This window comes from Pantherophis guttatus, chromosome 1 (assembly GCF_059756535.1).
Source record: "Pantherophis guttatus breed Tessera chromosome 1, ASM5975653v1, whole genome shotgun sequence".
Classification (NCBI taxonomy): domain Eukaryota; kingdom Metazoa; phylum Chordata; class Lepidosauria; order Squamata; family Colubridae; genus Pantherophis; species Pantherophis guttatus.
This window is the reverse complement of record NC_142063.1, coordinates 40162121-40181973: the sequence shown is the minus strand read 5'-3', so window position 1 is coordinate 40181973 and position 19853 is coordinate 40162121. Positions and strand designations below refer to the sequence as shown.

Sequence of the window (19853 nt, the reverse complement as noted above, 5' to 3'; positions counted from 1 at the left end):
AAAATGCTACTCTGCACTGGGGTTAGGAAAGAGGCACCAGATTTGAGAAGGCTCATTTGATGCAACAGGCCAGAAACTTTTCCATTTAAAATTCATTTGACCACTCAGCTGAGTGATTGGATAGTGTAATTATTCCAGCTGTACATAAATGCTCCTGAGTATATCATATTTAATACTAAAGTACAACAGGCAGCAGGTTTGCAATGAGAGTACTGACCTCTACTGCAATGCACTGATTCCAGTTTCCCAGGGAAACTGATATTCCTTCCCCCCTCAAACAAAGAAAAAGGAGGCAACAGAAGCCAGGAATCCAGGTTCTCATACAGCAGCCAGGAGAAAGTGGTAAAAATCACAGTGCCCAGCAGCCAGCCAGGGGTTGGAACACATCTGTAACAGTTAGGTGTCTGTAGGGCAGGGAGGCAAATGACAAAAGTAGCATCTTACCATTGCAACGTAAGCTCCACCTTTTTCAATGTGCATTGTAACATTGCACGCAATACAAAAGTCACAGAGCAGACACAGCATGACATGCTGTCATCATTTTGACAAAAGTGTCAGACAATGCAAATGCCTCTGGCATTATCTTGTAGCTCATCTTCCACTGAGGCATTACTGATTATTCATATGGTCAGATTTGCACTGAGATAAGAGAATGTCATGGATTGCAGTTGCAGTCTAATTTCTAGGATCTATAAACTACGGTTCTAGTTTATATTTTTTCCTCCAAATTCCAATTGGGCATTAGGATAGGAACTGAGTGTGGCCATGTGTTCAACCCCAGCTGTTTGCTGCTGGATGGAAAGTATACTGTCCAGGACAGCTTGGGCAAAAATGCCACTGCTTTGTGCAAAGGATTTAAACCAGTGGTGGAATTCAATTTTTTTTTTATTATGGGTTCTGTGGGTGTGGTGTGACTTGGTGGGCATGGCAGGGGAAAGATCCTGCAAAATCCCCATTCCCTCCCCACTCCTGGGGGAAGGGTTTTTCAAAATCTCCATTCCCACCCCACTCTGGGGCCAGTCAGAGGTGGTATTTGCCAGTTCTCCCAACTACTCAAAATTTCCAATACCGGTTCTCCAAAACCTGTCAGAACCTGCTGAATAGCACCCCTGATTTAAACTCTCCAACCCGCTACAGCCCCAACCTCAACATGGGAGTCAAGACTCCATGATTATTAGAAATATTGTTTGGCAGGTTTTTTTATATATATAAGGCTATATGGCGCCAGAGAAAGGTGTAGAGTAGACCAACGCACCTAATATTTAAAGCCAGGCTCATTGAAACGGAAGAAACAGGAGCCTGGATAGCTCTGCAGACTAAAGCACTGTAATTTAACACCAGCTGTCTGCAATTAAAGTAAGTTCGAATCTCGCCAGGCTCAAGGTTGACTCAGCCTTCCATCCTTTCTAAGGTAGGTAAATTGAAGACCCAGTTTGTGGGGGCAATAAGCTGACTTTGTATAAATATACAAAAGTATGAAGGCTATTGCTTAACGCACTGTAAGCCGCCCTGAGTCTCCGGAGAAGGACGGCATATAAATCATTTTTTTAAAAAAAGAAACAATACAATTTCTGCTTACGTTCAATTATGAATTATGAATACGTGCATAAAAGCACCAGCGTGCCTACCGTCCCTGTCCTAATGTTCCCTTTATTTGTATTCATTTTATGTATTCAATTCATGCTTATACTTATATATATTATCTAATACGTACTTGGCAAATAAATAAAATAAATAAATAAATAAATTCTCATTGGGGAACGGTGGGAGATTAAGCCACCTGACCGGAGAGAGATGCGGCATCCCAGCTCGGCGGTAGCCCGGCCTTTCGCGCTTGCCTTGTGGCCGGCCGACTAATCCGAGGCCTCAGGAGCCCGTCACGAGTCAGCGGCAAGGGCGGCGGCGGCGGCGGCGGCGGCGGCAGCAGCAGCAACGCTATTCCAGAGCCTTTGCCAGCCAGACGCGCTTCGGCTGGGAGCTGCCGCTGTCCTCGCGTGAACTCGGCTCGTTGGCTGCCGCAGAGGGAGCCGGGGGCGCGCAAGGCTAAGGGAGAGAAGGAGGGAGAGGAGCGGAGAGAGCGAATGAGCGAGGCAAAGAGGCAGATTGGCAAACGCCCCCTCCCTCCTTGGAGGCAGATAGAGAAAGAGATGCTACGAGCCTTGCCTTGCCTTCCCCCCCCCACACCCGCCCGCCCCATCCGTTTGAAGTGGGGAGGAGGGAGGGAGGGAGGGAGGGAGGGAGCCCTAAATAATCATTCCGCAGGGAGAAAGAGAGGCAGCCGGGAGAGGTAAGATCCGAGGGAAGCGAAGGAATTAAGGGGAGGTAACAAACCCAGACAGAGAGGGGGGGGAGCCCTCGAAACGAGAGGCGTCGAGAAGGCGCGCTCAGGCAGCCCGATCCCACGCAGAATTACTTAGCAGGCCTCAATCAGACGCCTTCCTCAGTAAGTAAAGGCAGAGGGTTGCCACCTCGCTCTCGCCTTCCCCTTGGGGGGGTGTTATGGGGAGGGTTAACACTGCAGAGGTCTGGTCATCGGGGCCCGGGTATTTAAGTGAGCGGGAGCTGTGGTGGAGAGCTTCGAGCCCCGGCCTTCTCTCCGCGGGGCGCTTTCCGCCACTTTCGCTTAGGCTCCGGGCCAGACTCCTGCTGAAAGTGAATGGAAACCGGATTTAAAGAAGAAACACCTCCCCCTCTTCTCTTTCTCCCCCCCCCACCCCTCCCAACTCCCTCCCAGGAAAGCAAAGCCTGAGCCACGCAAACGAGCGCCTCGGTGTTTTTGCTTCTCCTCCGGGGGGGGGTGTCGGGGGGGGGGACGTGGAGGCGGAGGGGGGGGGAGAGCTGGTTTGATACGCCCGCTTTGTTCCCGGTGAAAACGAGTCTGTTTTCGAGAAATGAGTGCCCTCCGGTCATCTTGCGTCAGTCGGGAGCAGCCCGCATTCCCTTTGGCCGAAAGGGGTAATAATTATGACCTAATCTAACCAGTTTATCCCCGATCAGCCATGAGGGAAAAAAAGGAGGGGGGGAGGGAGGCACCGAACCGGCTGGAGCGACGGAAGGGGCGGAGACGGCAGGCGTCGAAGCGAGCTGTGCCCTCGCCTGCCCTTTCCGCAAAAGTCGCTACTGTTGCCTATGAATGCGATTCCATCAGGGCCACGGCGCTCCGAGAGGAAGGCAAGCCCTCCCCGCGCCCCCGCCCCCCGAAGAGGTTTCTTGAGGAACCCCGGCCGGCCTCCCCTTTTTTTTCCTCCCGTCGGAGACTTGTGCCAACCTGCCCCTTTGTGCGTTTCCCTTTCGCGACTTTGTGGCTCGTCCTCTCTCGGCTGCCTCCGCTAATTTGGTGCGCTTCGACTTCCACCTGCTTAACTGCGAGTCGTTGCCAGCCGCTTCCAAGATCCTCCCGACTGTGGCTCGACTTTCCAGTCCTCTTCCGGCTTGTCTTTTGAGCGCTGGCGTCGTGCTAATAAAGCGCTGTAGAACCGGAGAAAGTGACGCAATCCCTGCATTAATCTACACCTGGAGGACCAGATCAGGGATGTTGGAGAGGGCACGTCTTGGATAATGAAGAGTGGGCGTGGGGGGGACCATCTGGAACTGACGGATATTTCTAGCCGTTTAGGTAGCACTTTCGGTGGGAATGGTGCTTTCCCTTAATCTAACGTTTGATACTGGGAAACAGATGGGATAATAAGAGATCAAGCAAGCCTATAGGAAGCAAAGTTAGGGGTTAATTTAATAAAAGTTATTTATAAGTAAATATCTTGGTTCCAACAGGAAGTGGCATAGGGTCATTTTTGGGTGTAAGTGGCCAGTTAAGGTGGGCCTAGGCCCTAGCCTATCTTGTGAATCTTGGATGCCGACTGAGAGCAGCAGAGAGTTTTTTCCTTATATTTTTGCTGTCACCTAGTGGTCAACCTGATTCTTACGTCCTGGATACAGTAGACCTGGTCCATCAGTGATTTGAATCATCAGGTGTACCTTACTTGCTTGGCCAGGTTTCCCACTAATTAAAATTAAATTTAAATTATTAATGTTAATATCTTCCTCCTACTGCAGAGTTTCAGCACACAAACAGGCTCAGTAGAGACAGTGAAACAAAAAAGATTTGATATTACAGGGACATGGGCGCCAACTCTTCCCAAGAGAATCAAACTCAACAGGAGCTTATGTGGAGGCATACATGTCTTTCTGCAGATGAAAAATTAAAAGACATTTATTAGGCATAATAAAGAGAAGTGTGAGAAGGGCCAGACAGGTCCTGGATCTTGATCATGTGGTCAAAGATGAATGGCACCCCTAAATCCCTACATTGTTAAGCCTTACTTAACAATTTTCAGCTGCAGCTTCAAAGTTATTAATTTATTTAGGAATACCAATAAAAAAAATATTTGCAGCTCAGGGTTGAAATGAGGGGGTCCTTGATGCTCTCTGAGCTTCTTTTCTTGCGGACATTTCATTACCCAATTTAAGTAACATCATCAGTGCTGATGTTACCTAGTTTGGATAATGAAACGTCCGCAAGAAAACAACCCGTCTCAGAGAGCACGACCCCTCCCCCTTACTCAAGACCACATAACTTTTTTCTGTAACCCAAACTCTCATCAGCAACATTCATCTACAGGACAGCTTGCATTAATATGTCTTCCTCTAATTTTGGACAGTACATTAAGAGGTAAATATCCTCCCCAAATGCTACAGAACATTTGGCAATAAAGAATGTTAGTGTGCATTCCGCATCCCATAAACATGGAACCCTATGCATAGGATTGCAACCATTGAATCCAGTGCATTACATTTGGCAGTTGGGTTATAAATAGAATGTGTGGATGTGTGGATAAGACATAAAATAAACCTCAATAAACACCCAGCAGGGATCTATAATTCTAAATTGAATTATAGGGAGTATATCCCATCCCTGACCCTTCACATGCCTACTCAAAACCCCACTGAGTGCAATGAGTCCCATTGCTAAGTAAACAGAATCAGAACACCATAGTCCCAGTATATTAACCTGCCACCCCCTCCAATTTCAAGGATACATTCTTAGTTGTTGTTTTTTAATCGTTTCTTTAGTTTCCTGAGACAGACTCCCCCGCCCCGGCCCATAGGTGAGGGCGAATTGATCCCCTTCGGTTGGGGGCAATGCTTACTTGCAAGGAGTTAATCAACAATAAGCTTGAGAAATAATGCCGACTGTCAAGAGTCTTGCTCCACAGGGAGAGAAAAATTGACTCAGCGGCGTTGCAGCCTCGGACCGCCCCTGGTTGCGAAGCGGGAGAAAGGAGGCCGGGCGAGCGCATACGTAGCTCTGCCTGGGATTATAAGGACTTTATCCTCAGATGACTCGGTTGCCGCCTCCGCCTCCTTCCCGCCGCTCTTATGTCTCGCTCTTCTCCCGGGGCGCTCGCGAATAGGATTTTTAAACTCCAGCTGAGTGATTTCTTGAACCGTCGTGTTTGGGGGAGATAAGAAGGGGGATTTTTTTCCCCTGAATTTCCTTTCGGCCCCACGCTCAGTCCCTCTCTACACCCTTCCCCAAAGCCCCAGTCCCAGGCTGACTCCTCCACTTCTAACTCTCCGACGGAGGAAGCCGCGGTTCGTTTACGTTTAGAAGCGCACGAAGCTTCTTCAAGTCGCTTCAGGACGGGCAGGCACCCTCGATCCACTGTTCGTTTCAGGATGAAACGCTGTGCGAAGTATTCATATATTCTGCTTTGGCGCTGCTTTAAAAAAAGGAGGTCCGGGGTAGTTAAAAAAGCTTGCACGCTTATAGAATGGGAGGGACGCATCTAGCGATGCTCCAGCCTCCCGACACTTCAAGCCGAGAGGTGTGTAGAACCTGTTACTCTACCTGGGAGTGAGATTCATTTAAATCTATAGGGTTCACTTCGGGTAGATTCCGACGGAGGATTTTTTCCCCCCAGGTCAAGAGTGTTCGATTCTTCAGGTGGGATTTTGTCTTGAATGTCGTGGCCCTCACACTTAGTTTCATCTCACGCTTTTAGGCTCTTACCTGAGGCAGCGCAAGCAAACCCCAACCGCCGTTATTTCTGAGTAGACGACAGGCTCGCAGCGGCAAGGTGATATTTAATTAAGAAACTAACAGGCAGCGCGCGATCCTGTGTTGTTGATAGTTCTCTCCTCAGATCAATAAGACCTGGGCCTAAGTAGCTGCAGCCTTATTCCCAAGAAGGAACGTTTAGGATCGCAGCTTTATTTTGGGTTGGCAAACACCGATTTCTTCGGGGAGGGGAAAGCGGGAAAGGTTGCGTTGGGCTCAGCGAGGACGCCGCGTTGAGATGAACTGGGCGCCCTGCCGGGAACGGGAGAGAGCGGAGGCGAGGAGGTCTCTGTAAAAGCTCTGCGATTGGAGAGTTCAGCGCCTCTCTTCGGCTCCAAGGTGTTTAGCCTCCCCGTTCTCATCCAAGGGGAATAGCTTCAAGCTAGGCAGGAGGAGGTCCGGAAGAAGGCAAAAGAGCAAACCGGTTCTGTCCTGCTGCCAGGAAAACCGCAGGGAGAGTCATCAGAAGTCGAATTCGACTTTGCTTTATATCCAGCCAAGTTTGTGGGCCTTTTTATAACCTCACCTGTGCAGCTGGGTACTTACCACCCCGGTTTCTAACCATTTTCTTTAGTTCACGTTCCCTTTTTTCTAAGGATTCTGAAGGGAGAAGGAGGACTGGATGTCCTCTCGACATAGTACTCACTACCCACCCTACCCCGCTGCCGCCGCCGCAAGGGAAACAGATGCATCGCCCACAAAAGCTTTGGAGTGTGTTTGGCATTAGAGTTAGTTCGACCTTAGAGTAAGTTCGGCTTCGCTTCCTGAGGTCGGTTCCTGAAGGCGGGTTAATCGGCCAGAAGGATGGGAGTTGGTTGATTTAGCTTGATCCCTTCCGCCACCGCCCCTCCCCCCCGGAAATTTCCCGAAAACTCAGCGGAAAAACCGAGCGGCGGGTTTTGTGACACTTGGCATGTCTGACTAGGTGGCTCAGTGGCTAAGACACTGAGCTTGTCGATAAGAAAGTTCGGCGGTTCGAATCCCTAGTACAGTTCTCCTGCGTGAGCAGGGGGTTGGACTACATGATCTCCAAGGTCCCTTCCAACTCTTGTTATTCTTACCCCAAGAAGTAAGCAGTAACCGCTACCTATAACCAACCGATCAAATACTTTGGCCGCCTAATCAAATACTTTGGCCACCTAATGAGAAGGAAGGACTCACTGGAGAAGAGCCTAAATGCTGGGAAAGATTGAGGGCAAAAGAAGGAGGAGACGACAGAGAATGAGGTGGCTGGATGGAGTCACTGAAGCAGTAGGCGTGAGCTTAAATGGACTCCAGAGGATGGTAGAGGACAGAAAGACCTGGAGGAACGTTGTCCATGGGGTCCCGATGTCTCGGACACGACTTCGCAACTAACAACAACAAAATAAGCAACTGGAAGACAGGAGCTTTTGCTGCTGCTGGCGAAATCAGTTTCTGCCAGCTTAAAAGCTAGGAATGAAGTATATTATAGCATCCGATTCAGGCAGCCTGCTTCATCATCTAAAGAACTCTTCTAAAGAACTCTTCCCCAGACCGATTTTTTTTTTCTTTTTCGGAACTGAGAAGAGAAGAAGGACAAATTACAAAAAGAGTTCAGATCTGCTCCGCTATGTTATTTTCTGCCTGCAGACTAGCTGTGCCCTAGTTGGGAAATTCGCCGCCCGTCCTGACGCAAAGGCGTTCAATCAACAGGGCATCGAATAGCTCGCTTCAACCTGCCAAGCGGGGATCCAAGAAAATTGCGGAGAAGCCTTAATTCCCTCTCATTAAACCTCGCCATTGAGGGACAAGCAAGATAGGGCGCGGTGGGAGTGGGATGGTTCCAGGCTACGACGATCCTGAAACCGCAATCCTTAACACACGTTGACGTGAATTACATTCAAGGAAACGTACCTCTGGGGACAGTGGGTTAAGGCTAGCCCTCTCTGAGAGCCCCTGCTAAACCACCTGTTTCTTACTCTTGATTTTTAGGCATTTAGGGCTTTTAGGAGAAGGTTAGGTCCATGAAGCAAAACAAAAGTCTACAGGGTGTGTTGAAGACAAATACACAGTTCACTCTATCCCAGGGGTCTCCGACCTTGGCAACTTTAAGCCTGGCGGACTTCAACTCCCAGAATTCCCCAGCCAGCTTTGCTTTGCTGGCTGGGGAATTCTGGGAGTTGAAGTTCGCCAGGTTTAAAGTTGCCAAGATTGGAGACCCCTGCGAGTCTAGCCAATTTTTACTGTACTAAAATAAAGCCTGTTTTTTAATTCCCAACGAAGCCCTGCAGTATATGCGCCTTTGCAGCGGAACTGCCCCCCCTCCCCGAGTAATCGCGCCGAAGAGTTTAACCGTAGGATGCTAAGACCATTTGAAATGAATAAAAACGGGGCCACACAATACATCTGTTAGTGTTTAACATGTGAGTCGCCGCGATAATCTTCTAAAATCTGAAGTCAGGATGACTCACCGCAGAATAAAAGTATTTTGCCGGTGCCCGGAGGTGACCACGGCGAGGCCATTTTTCCCTTTGCCTTCGCCCCACCTCTCGACGGCTGCTGCACTCGGGCATCTCATTAACTGCGGTGTGTATGTGGTGCGGAATAACTCCGATTTAACGGCGTCCCCCAAGGAGGGTAGACGGGAAGGGAGATTCTGGCACATTTTTTTCTCCTCAGATCTCGCCCCACTCCTCCAAACCCCTCGTCTTTTTCTTCTTTCTTCGGTCAATTTATTCCGTTACTGGCTTTTTTTCCCCATAGCCTATTTCACCCATCCTGGCATCCAGTGCTCAAGACGATGGATTAGACCGAGGTATGTGGGTCGGGTCAAAACCAAATCTGTTCCGAATGTATAACCACAATATACTTGGAGCAGTAATATCTTATGGTGGAGACTGGTAATCAAATGGATTGCTCGATGTTTTCCGCAAATATTGGCAATCAGGCGTTACCCCCTCCCCCTCAAAAAAATATTACTAATCTTAAAGCGTTAATAGGATCCGAAAGAAAGCAAGGAAAGCATCCAGCGAAAGGAAGGGAGTTCTACTAGGGACGATTCTTTTTTTCCATGCAACCTACTCCCTTGAGATTTCCTCGTGGTCTCCAATTAGGCAAGACTAGACGCTAGCCAGGGCAGGTCCATGGGTGACCAAAAATCTACCTCCTAGGAATGAGAAGATCAAACTGGTTCTTGCTCTGCTTCTATCTTCAGGCTAAACGATTGTCATGGCAAAGTTTGGGAGAGGGGAAGTAAAATAACGGCTGGCTTTCTAAAATAAAGTGAGTTATCAAGTCATAAGGATGAAAAGTGTGAAAAGGAGCTAAAAAAAAAAAACAGACGGAACACGCAATTACTATAAACTTTTTCTCCCTTGTGGCTCACATCCTTCTTTAAAGTTTAAAATCGAAGCCAGCGCTGCCAGATGAGATTATGAAAAGTCAGAATTTTTTTTGGGGGGGGGAGGGGAGGTGTCTATGGAAGTGAAATTGCTTATGCCTCCCCCGCCCCCACAACTGCCGGGAGGGAAAACCTTATTCCATATCAGTCTTTACAATAACGCGTTCCGTTTAGTTAAAATAATAATAATAATAGCAAGCACAACGAAGTTAGATCGCAGGAAAATTCAATGGGTTGAAAAAGGAATCCGGCCAAAGGGCCACGATCCTCGCACTGCAGCGGGTGTGTCCGGCCCGGTGGGTGTTTCGCGTGAAGCCACCGCTTTCCTTATCTTCTTCACTCGGGAAGGAAATACAGGCGAGACCAAATGAGCAGCAGCTGTTTGAGGGAAGCCTGTCAGCTAATTGGCAAAAGAAACGGGCCGGGCGGGGAGAACATGACCGCAGGGCTGCATAATGCCCAGCTGGGAATGAGCAGCAGCCCCATAAAGGACCCGTCCTGGTCGTAGTGCGTCGCTCTTTCTACCCGCCCCGTCCTGTTATTTATAGAAAGATCAAAACGAAAAAAACCAAAGGCGTCACTTGACACGGGAACGTTCGAAATCAGAACGTCCGGGGACTCTTTCCAATCGACGCACAACGCGACGCTTAACCAGCTAACTAAACAAACAGAGGAATTTGGGGCGGGTGCGTTAGTCGAACGTCGGCGGGTCCTGGCACACACACACACACACACACACACCCGCGAGTTTGATCCCGAAGGTTCGCGGAAACGTTTCCCGCCTTTTGTAAATCCTCTCAAACCTAGACTTGGATGGGCCCCTTCTGACTTTCCAAGGAAAGCCGCTGCTTTTTGCCTGGATTGGTGTTGCTTTAGTAATTTTGTGTTTTATATTTATTCACCGCTTTTGGTTGGTTGGTTGGTTGGTCTTTTGCCTTCTGATTTTGACCCGAGGAGCCTTTCTTCACATGGTATCATGCAAATAATAAGAATGGGAATCATAAGAAATAATCACCACCCCCATTTTGGGAGGATTTTCGTGTGTGTGTGTGTGTGTGTGTGTGTGTGTGTGTGTGTGTGTGTGTTTATATATGTGTGTGTGTTATATGTGTGTGTGTTTATAAAGACATATATATATGTCTTTTTCTTTTTTCATAGGTTTTTATGTGCATATTCTTTCTAGCCAGGTTCCACCTATGTAAGCTAAGTTGTTCTTCAGCCCTAGTTCTGTGAAATCTCATTCACAAGTTTCTGGGCTTTTTGTATCCTGCTGAAAAGCAACAACTCTCCCAAATTGCAGCACAGAGTTGTTGCTTTTCAGCAGGATACAAAAAGCCCAGAAACTTGTGAATGAGATTTCACAGAACTAGGGCTGAAGAACAACTTAGCTTACGTAGGTGGAACCTGGCTAGAAAGAATATGCATATATATATGCATATATGGATATATACATATATCATATATGGTATTTTGTTTTAGATTATCCTATGGCTTCCTGAGTCCTGTCCTGTTCAATCATGTCTGATTCTTAGAGGCTGACTTGTCCAGTCCCTGCAGTTTTCTTAACAAGGCTTCTTAAACGTGGTTTACCATTGCCTCTTTCCTAGGGCTGAGAGAAAGTGACTGGCCCAAGGTTCCCTTCCCCCCCCCCATTTTATTTTATTACATTTATTCCAGATTTAAGAGAGAGTTTCATTGCAAATGTTTGGATTTATTTAAAATAAAGATGTTAACATTACCAGCTGGATGATTCCCAGCTGGGCTGTTTCAGAACATGAGCCATATTGATTTGCTGCAGAATATTAAAAAAAGGAGTTTGGGGCACCCTTCACGTGTTTTGCCTGGTGTCTCATAATCCAGTGAAATGAATCCAGTATCACATTCCAATTTGTTAAAAAGAAACCACACAGATTTCTTTAAGATTTAAGAAACTTACCCAGAATCCATATATGACATTCCTATTGCAGTCTTTGAAAGCTTGAGTTACAATAGTGGTTGGGTTCTGGTTTTTCTGCTGATTGGAGTTCAGCTGTGTGTTGAACCTGACAAATGTGGCATAGGATGGACAGAATAAAATCCCCCCCCCCAAATTATCTGTACAAGATTTTTTTAAGGGTATTTCCTCTTGGGTCTTTTCTTTCCCAAAATTGTGCCTTGCTTGCTTTAAACTTCACATGGTTTAAAACAAAAATGGGAAGACTTCATTCTTAAAGGAATATACTATTTGTTTTGCATTATAGGGCCATTTATACAACAGAAGCTATGGATGGCATATATACAGAGACAGGGGGAGGGGAAAAGGAGAGAAATTGGGGGGGGGGGTGTAATTTCCAAAACTGAATGGAGAACACAATTCATCCAGTTGAAACTTTGTTCGTGATTGTTCCACACTTTAATTCAGGAAAGAATGTATTTTGTTGCTATTATGTTGGGTAGCTTACTATAAAATATCAAGAGAGTAAATGATTAAATTTAGATTTGCCTCCCGTTCATAAAACCTATGGACATTTGCCATAAACAAAGGTACATTTTTTTCATTTGCTGTTGATTAATTTTTAATTGCCATTTGTCCATTTTAAAACACATTGACTGAGAACAGGTGTTATTTAATAAAGTACATTGATGTCACTTTCCTGCCATGATTACCATCATGCGTATGAATACAAAGTATTTTAACTAACTTTAGCATCATTTCTTTCAGTTTTAAAGTTAGTTCACTTTCACTTTCTACTTTGCATGCATGGACATTCACAAGAATCAATGACTGCATCAAAAGACATTCAAACACCCCGACCTTAAACTTTACTTTTGTTCAAATTAAAATGCATGGTTTATTTTCCCCGATTAAGGGCTAATATATATTTGCTACATATACATGGTGTCCACCAATTGCACACTTATGACTGAAGGGGCCTGGATCCAGTGTAATAAAAAAAATAACCAACCAGTCAATTAACAGGATACTTTCTTAAGATCAATGGTGAATTCTCTTTATATATAAAATCAAATCTTTCTTATGGTCATAGACCAGAATAGCTCTTTGCACAGAGGCTATGGAATATTTGCCATAAATTTTGCATACTTTTGTCCCAGAATCTGGATAAAACCTGAGTTTGTGTAATATTGTAATACAATATTCCATTTGCTTTTAATGGTGTGGGATATACAGTAGGATAGAATTATTTACATATTTGAGATTCCAATATTTGAAGGATTTCCCCTCTGCTCATATACTTACCTGAAACTTCAGCAGAGATCCGTATTTGCTACCAGAACCACTTTAGAAAAGTCAGTCTGAAAGTTGTGATTAATATTATGAATAAGAGTGAAGATGCTGCCCAGGGAATTACAAATCTTTGGAGTCTTTAAAACAGGAAACCATTCATAGGATGGTTATTAAAATGCTATTTTAAGCTTTTTGATGTTTGTTGGAGCTAAAACATGTATCACTTTTCTTACGAATTTGATATGCAAATTAAGTATCTCTTTCTGAATCAATGTAAAGCAAAGTGAATAGCATTCTTGGTGACTTATCCAAAGAACATCCCCGGCAAAAGTCTGTTTTTCTTCCAAATGTAGAAAACGCAGCTGCAGTTTCTTTCAAGAAATCTCTTGCCTCTCAGACGTGAAATGGAAACTTGCTCACTTCAGTAGGCCTCATCACAGCTGTCTTGACAAATTTAAGAAAAAGAAAGTGGGAGGCTTCTTTAGACATTTTTTTTGGAATGGGGAGAGGAATTGATGCATTTCAATGGAACAATTTTTCAGTGACATTTAAAATGGATGTTTAAATTATAACCCCCTTGATAGAATTAAAAATCATCACTCTTTTTTTAAAAAAAAAATAGTTTTGGGATTTATGGTTTTCTCCAATTGTTAAAAATTGGAGAAAAAATTATCTTTCTGAAGGATTTATTCTACATAAATGAAAGGAAATGACAAACAGAAAGTGTTTTTCCTTAGTTCATTTTGCCTTCCTCTTTACTGATCCTTCTGGAGATAAAGAAGCTGGAGCAAACCATTTCCCTGTAAGACCCCCTTGTTTTGTTAGGAAAGATTCACTCACAGAATTACTCTTTAAAAATACCAAAGTACTTTTGGGGGTTTGATTAAAACAAAATTCTCAGAAAGTCTAGAATTCACATGAAATTCTACTAAAATACAAGATTCTGTATTAATTGAGCAACTATATATTTTCATGTAAATTAAAAATAATTTATGCAAAGTAGACATAATAGAATACTGCCATGTTTCATGACATAGTTTGTTTAGCTTTTAATATTCCACTTTTCAATATAAACCTTATGAGTGAATTCTTTATATTAGTATTTTTGCTGAATCAATATTCATAGACAGACATCCCATGCCAAATGTGACACCCCATGGTTATTTCTTTCAACTTTCACCTAGGTCATATTGGCAGAAATTAAGTACAGAAAATTAAGAAATCATGGCAACATGGTTTCCATCAATGAGGACAGTTTATATAGCCAGAGATGTAGCCAAAATCTCGGAATTTCAACAGAGATGCTGAAAAAAGTATTTGGACTACATAATAAAATAAAGCAAAAGCAAAGACTGGGATAAAACTACAGGTGAATTGAAGTCATTAGCAGATAATACTGTGGGTCCCACATTGGGAAAGTCTTCACTAGCTAATGCAAAGGTGGCCTTCAAAAACATAGGAGCCAGCCAGATGGTTTGCTTAGTGTATCTGGACAGCCATTTGTCTGAAATGGTACAGGGTCTTTTGCTCAAGGTGGGGATTAGATTAGAAGACCTCCGAAGTCCCTTCCAACTCTGTTATTCTATGTTCTATCTGTGTGCAGATATATATTAAATGTATGTCTTGTGCATTCGATTAGACACTGAATTAATACACAAATTAAAAGTATTAAAAAAGAAGGGGCAACAGAAGAAAATACCATGCAAAGGAAAATTAGGAAATGAGAAAACATCATATAAAATCAAAAGTTTTGAGTTTGATTTTGCATAAAAAAATCAAACAGATGTATAAAGCAAATACTATTGGTCATCCAATCCAAAGTAAAAGAAGGAATGACACAATTTTGCTTGGGAGGAAATTTCACAACTGAAATTTTGTTATTGAAATAATCCTGCTTTTATATTTGTCAACTTAAAATTTTCATGTGATAGGAGATAAGAACATCAATTCCAATAATGGATATTAGACAGATTCACCTGAATGGAGGTGGCCCTTTAGAAAGCCTGGCACTACATAGCTGAATTGTGTTTAGAAACATTTTTTTTCTAAGTGTTAAGTGTTCCAATTCCAATGTAAAATGGGCTACTAAACTAACAAAATCTGTAATGTGGTTTACATTCATTTTGCTTTTGTGGAAATTAAATCAATCCTAGTCAAAGTAGTTTGGAAATGTTATATAATGTAAAATGGCGGTACAACAGCCTTTCCCAATTAGGTAATTCCTAATATTAAACAACAGTCTCAATATTAGGGGTTACCAGATTGAGGAAGGCTGTTCTAGTGTATCCTTAATAGTATCCAACGCTGAGCTAGGAAAGTTATCTTCATAGTTGAGTTGTCATTATGTCCAGTTCACCACACAGATGCCAGAAATATCTCCCCATCAAAAAGAAAAGTATGCTCTAGATTGTTCCAGGAAAAGAAAAGTTAACATAGTGTGCTATTTGTCACTTCTTAAATATGTGTCACACTCCTTAAATTCCTTTGAATCATTTTCTATAAACAATGTTTTGTGGGAGGTCTCCTCTGAAGACAGGGTTGAAATCTGTTTTATTTTGATATGGAAAAATGGACGTTTTTTAAAAGTGTTTTTTAAAAACGTTTTTTGCCTACTTGAGAAGGCAAAATGATATCTTTGATTAGATTAGCCTGTGGATGGAAAGACAGTGCAAACTCTTTTTTTAAGCCAAGTGGATTCAGAAGAAATATTATTGAAGAGAAAGTTTATCTAGTTAAAATGATCAAGCAGATTTAGTGATGTTTCTCTCTTCATAGTAGGAAAGTTGTGTCTGTTCCGTATCAACATATGTCCCATAGGATAGAATATTTTTGGGAAGCCGTCCATGCACAGAAAACCATATGAGGTTATGATATAAGCTGTGAGAAAGAAAAGGAATTTTTATGTGGATTGGTTTCATTTGCCACACTGGGATGCATTTTACAATAATATGCTAATAATATTGCTCTACAATGTAAACCACCCAGAAGTCTTTTGGTTGGGGAAAGGCTATAAACAGCACATATAAATAAACAAAATCAAAAGAGTGTGTGCTGCTTCTAAGTTACACAAAATCTTACATACGCAAAGGTGCATGATTTAGCCATTCTGTCATCCCACATGAACAATCTGCATCTGATTTTTAACAGAAGACCATTTGGGGTTTATTTCTTCCATCACAAGATGTTATAGTAGGAAAGTTACATTTCTGTAGCCTATTGTAATTAAAACTCGGAATCTGGTAGCTCCTTTTCAGAATAACTTTTTTTATATAAAAAGGCATAAGCTTTTTTGAATTATTTTGAATAATGATGATTTACCAAGGTAGAAAAAAATCTTGTCTTCTTTTTACCTCAGAATAATCCTATGAAAATGGTGAGGCTGAGAGGCGTTGCCTTTAACCTCAGTTGTCCATTCCACCTTTAACTCCAAATGAATGTTAGAATTCATTACATTTTATACCATTTCTCTGAGTTCAAGACATCATTTTCTGCAAAATAACTTGTCAGTTGACAACATATTGTATTCCAGTCCTGAGCTTCACTGACAGTTTAGTACTGATGTCAAGGTTCAAAAAAGTTAGAAGGCTTTATACTATATGCTAGCCTGTCTCCCATTTAAATTTTATTTTATTGCACTTCTACTTTATTTAGCTCTAATCTTGCTAATTTTGTTGGTGTATGGGCACATGACCAGTGTATCTGGTCATGTTCTATATATGTTTCAAGAACATTGTTGGCTTAATAATATGTCCATTTCACCTAGGTACAAAATTGTGCAAAATTTATGTTAAAAAAAATCACAGTGGGTTGAATGTTTTTTTTAACAATATTTAACAGTGGTAATGACTAGTGTATTAAACTGATGTGCCTATCTTTATACATAAATAAATACAACCCAACATAATCTAGAGTATTTTGGGCTATTTAATATCTTATATGATAACTTTGTATGTGACCTTTTAACTAGATATTTTAGTTGATCTATATCTTCTAGCAATGTTTTCTAACCGAGCTATATACACATATTCGTTTATTTATTAGATGTTTATCCCACCTTTATCACTTTATAAATAACTCAAGATCGTGAATACACATAATACTCCTTCCTTCTCTCCCTCCCCCCAACAACTACCTGTGAGGTAGAGAGAGAGAGAGAGAGAGAGAGAGAGAGAGAGAGAGAGAGAGAGAGAGAGAGAGAGAGAGAGAGAGAGAGAGAGAGAGACACTGGCCCAGAGCCAGCTGTCATGCTTAAGGCAAGACTAGAAATCACAGTCCCTTGGTTTCTAGGCCAGCCTCTTAACCACTATATCAAACTAGTTCTGTTCATTTCTGAGTAATGCAGATATATGCAATGGGACTAAGACTCTCTAGTTTTCTGGGTGCAATCCTCATTACAGGACAGTGACAGTATATGATCTGAGTAAACATCAGGGATAGCCACAGAGCAGTAAAAAAAAAAAAAATAAAGATGGCAGCCACAGCCTGAAATTAAAATCCTGTCTGTTTTTACATGTATTATGTATTATGATTAATCAGATATTCTTAGTAAACCTACACTGATAAGATTGTTTCATAAATTCATTGGCTGCTACCAGTTGTTAAAAACATCTGGACTTCCAAAGCTCTATACACATTTCAATGGTCACTGGACTGAAAGGAAGCTATTTTCTGAAATCCTTGTAGGGATGACCCTAAATACAATTCAGATTGCATCTTCTGTTTCCCATATTACAAGGCCATTGTTTTTTTAATGCTTAACCACAAAATAATCACTCTTCAGTCACTTGGAATGAATGTACCGGCTGGTTGAATTCATACAACACACCAACCCGATGAGACCAAAGGCAAAAGGGGGGTGGGGTGACCAGTATAGGACACATGTTTCTTTAAGAGAGTATACAATTGATTCCCTTTCCGGATTGTCTATCTCTGGCAATCAGCCCTTGGAAAGTTACTCATGAGGAAACATGATTCTCTTAATGACAAAAAGAACCCACATCCCTCCTGTATACATATGAGAAACTGACTAATGAGATGATGCTGGAATGTAATGTCCCGTTTAAAGGCAACTGAGGCCATTTGGAGGCTTACCTCCCATGCGGCATACACACACACACACATATACATACACACACACGCTTTCGTACAAAACTGCAGTCAAGGGTTTTAAGGCTTAGTTCATTGGGTCAACTTAGGCAGGATGCATGGCATATTCATAATGACATAATTGAATCACTTAATGTCCCTCATAAGTAACATTTCATGCATCCTGCTGATGCCCTTCAAGTACCAATCTTTCATGAAATAATATATATTCCCACATGCAAATCAGACAACAACCTTTAAACTGTTGCTGTATTGCTATTTGGCAAAAGGTGAGTTAAAGTCATTAAAATTTTGTGTTCAGAAGAATAGATGCTAGCAATTTCCATTCATAACTTCAGTGTATACAAAAGAGAATGAACTGAACTGAGATCTTGGGTCTTAAATCACTTAAATATGAGCCAGCAGTGTGCTGCAGCTGCCAAAAAAGCCAGTGCAATCTTAGGCTGCATTAACAGAGGGATAGAATCAAGATCACGTGAAGTGTTAATACCACTTTATAATGCTTTGGTAAGGCCACACTTGGAATACTGCATCCAATTTTGGTCTCCAGATGTAAAAAAGATGTTGAGACTATAGAAAGAGTGCAGAGAAGAGCAACAAAGATGATTAGGGGACTCAGTGGAATAACTTGCCTCCAGAAGTTGTAAATGCTCCAACACTGGAAGTTTTTAAGAAGAGATTAGATAACCATTTGTCTGAAGTGGTGTAGGGTTTCCTGCCTAAGCAGGGGGTTGGACAAGAAAACCTCCATGGTCCCTTCCAACTTCGTTATTCTATTCTAGTCACTCGATGATCTGTAGCCCCCTACTGGTCAATGTACTGCATGATACACATAGGATGAGAAAATATTGTTTGGTGTGTGATGTCCTAACTATGATATACTTGGATTTCTTTTTTAAAAAAAAATAACTCATACATAATGCCATCTGGAAACATTCTCTGAGTAGAGAGAACTCCAATATTTGTTATGAAGCTGTAATTTTGTCTGTAATTTTCATACGAGAAAGTTTCCCAGTTTATGGAGAGGCAGAAATTTATTACATACATCACTGGAGACAGAAACAGAGAAAGGGACAAGGACAGGGACAGGGACAGGGACAGGGACAGGGACAGGGACAGGGACAGGGACAGGGATAGGGATAGGGATAGGGATAGGGATAGGGATAGGGATAGGGATAGGAAATTGTAGAAAACAAAATGAAACTCAGTTTTTATTTTGCCACTGTTTTTGAGTGTGTCAACTGGCCTAAATCAGTTTACAAGCATGTGACTATTTCTCTAGAAAAGATTGCCCACTGCTGACATAAGCAACAGGATCAAGAGACGCTCTTGATAGCTCTTCTCTACTATACAGTATGTTCCTCCGGTTTATCTTTATGGTTGCATAGAAGGTCAGTGCAGGCATTCGCCCACATGTGAATAAGTTTAAGTCTGCAGGAAAGATACAAAGAAAGCTTGCCCCAGCATCAGCACATTCCTGGTCGATTCAGGCATGAAGCTAAGACTGATCAAAAGTTTTGCAATAGTGGTGAATATCTGTAGCTTGGGTGTAGGTTGAGGGTGAAGGTTCGTTCTCCGAGCTTGTGGGTTGGTTTCCAAATGTTTCATTAACAGGCTAGGTAACATCTTCAGCAGAATTTAGGGGATATCAGTATCAGTGTTCTTCTGTTCATAAGGGCTTCAGACCCCCACAAGACCCTCATAAAAGAAGAACACTGACATTGATCAAAAGTATCTAAGTGGGTTTGGCTAAACATGATGACATAAAAAATGCCTTATCTGTATCTGGAGGCCTTGTAAGGGGAGGGTGATGTCAGCAGTCTTGAAGGATGGTGCAGTGCATGACCTCAACAATCAGACTTCCTTGGACCAAACCATATTATACTACTAGGTCTAACCTAGTAATTTGAGAGAATGTCAGCAAGAAGACAATGGTGCATCATTAGCAAAACATCCTTTTCCTTTCCCAGTCGAGGTTCAGGACCCGGCAAAGGATAGGAACAGCATTCAGTTGCTCCTGGTTATGACTTGCTTCAGGACCTGAACATCAATAGTGCAATATTTCTATTCCTATTAAGACCTCCCAACAGCAAGTAGGACCA

The 19853-nt window shown here is 42.8% G+C and overlaps 1 long non-coding RNA gene across 4 annotated transcripts in view; it reads left to right on the top strand.

Annotated features, from left to right (window-relative positions):
• Positions 1-2240: 2240 nt before the first annotated feature.
• The window catches only part of LOC117665992 (uncharacterized), a 127213-nt gene continuing 109600 nt past the window's right edge, over positions 2241-19853 (top strand). The window contains exon 1 of one of the 4 annotated variants that reach the window (XR_004591548.3): positions 2241-2287. This is a non-coding gene — a long non-coding RNA (uncharacterized LOC117665992). Of the gene's footprint in view, positions 2288-2318; positions 2444-19853 lie in introns of those variants that run through there. The other 3 variants (XR_004591545.3, XR_004591544.3, XR_004591546.3) reach the window with 3 other exon arrangements.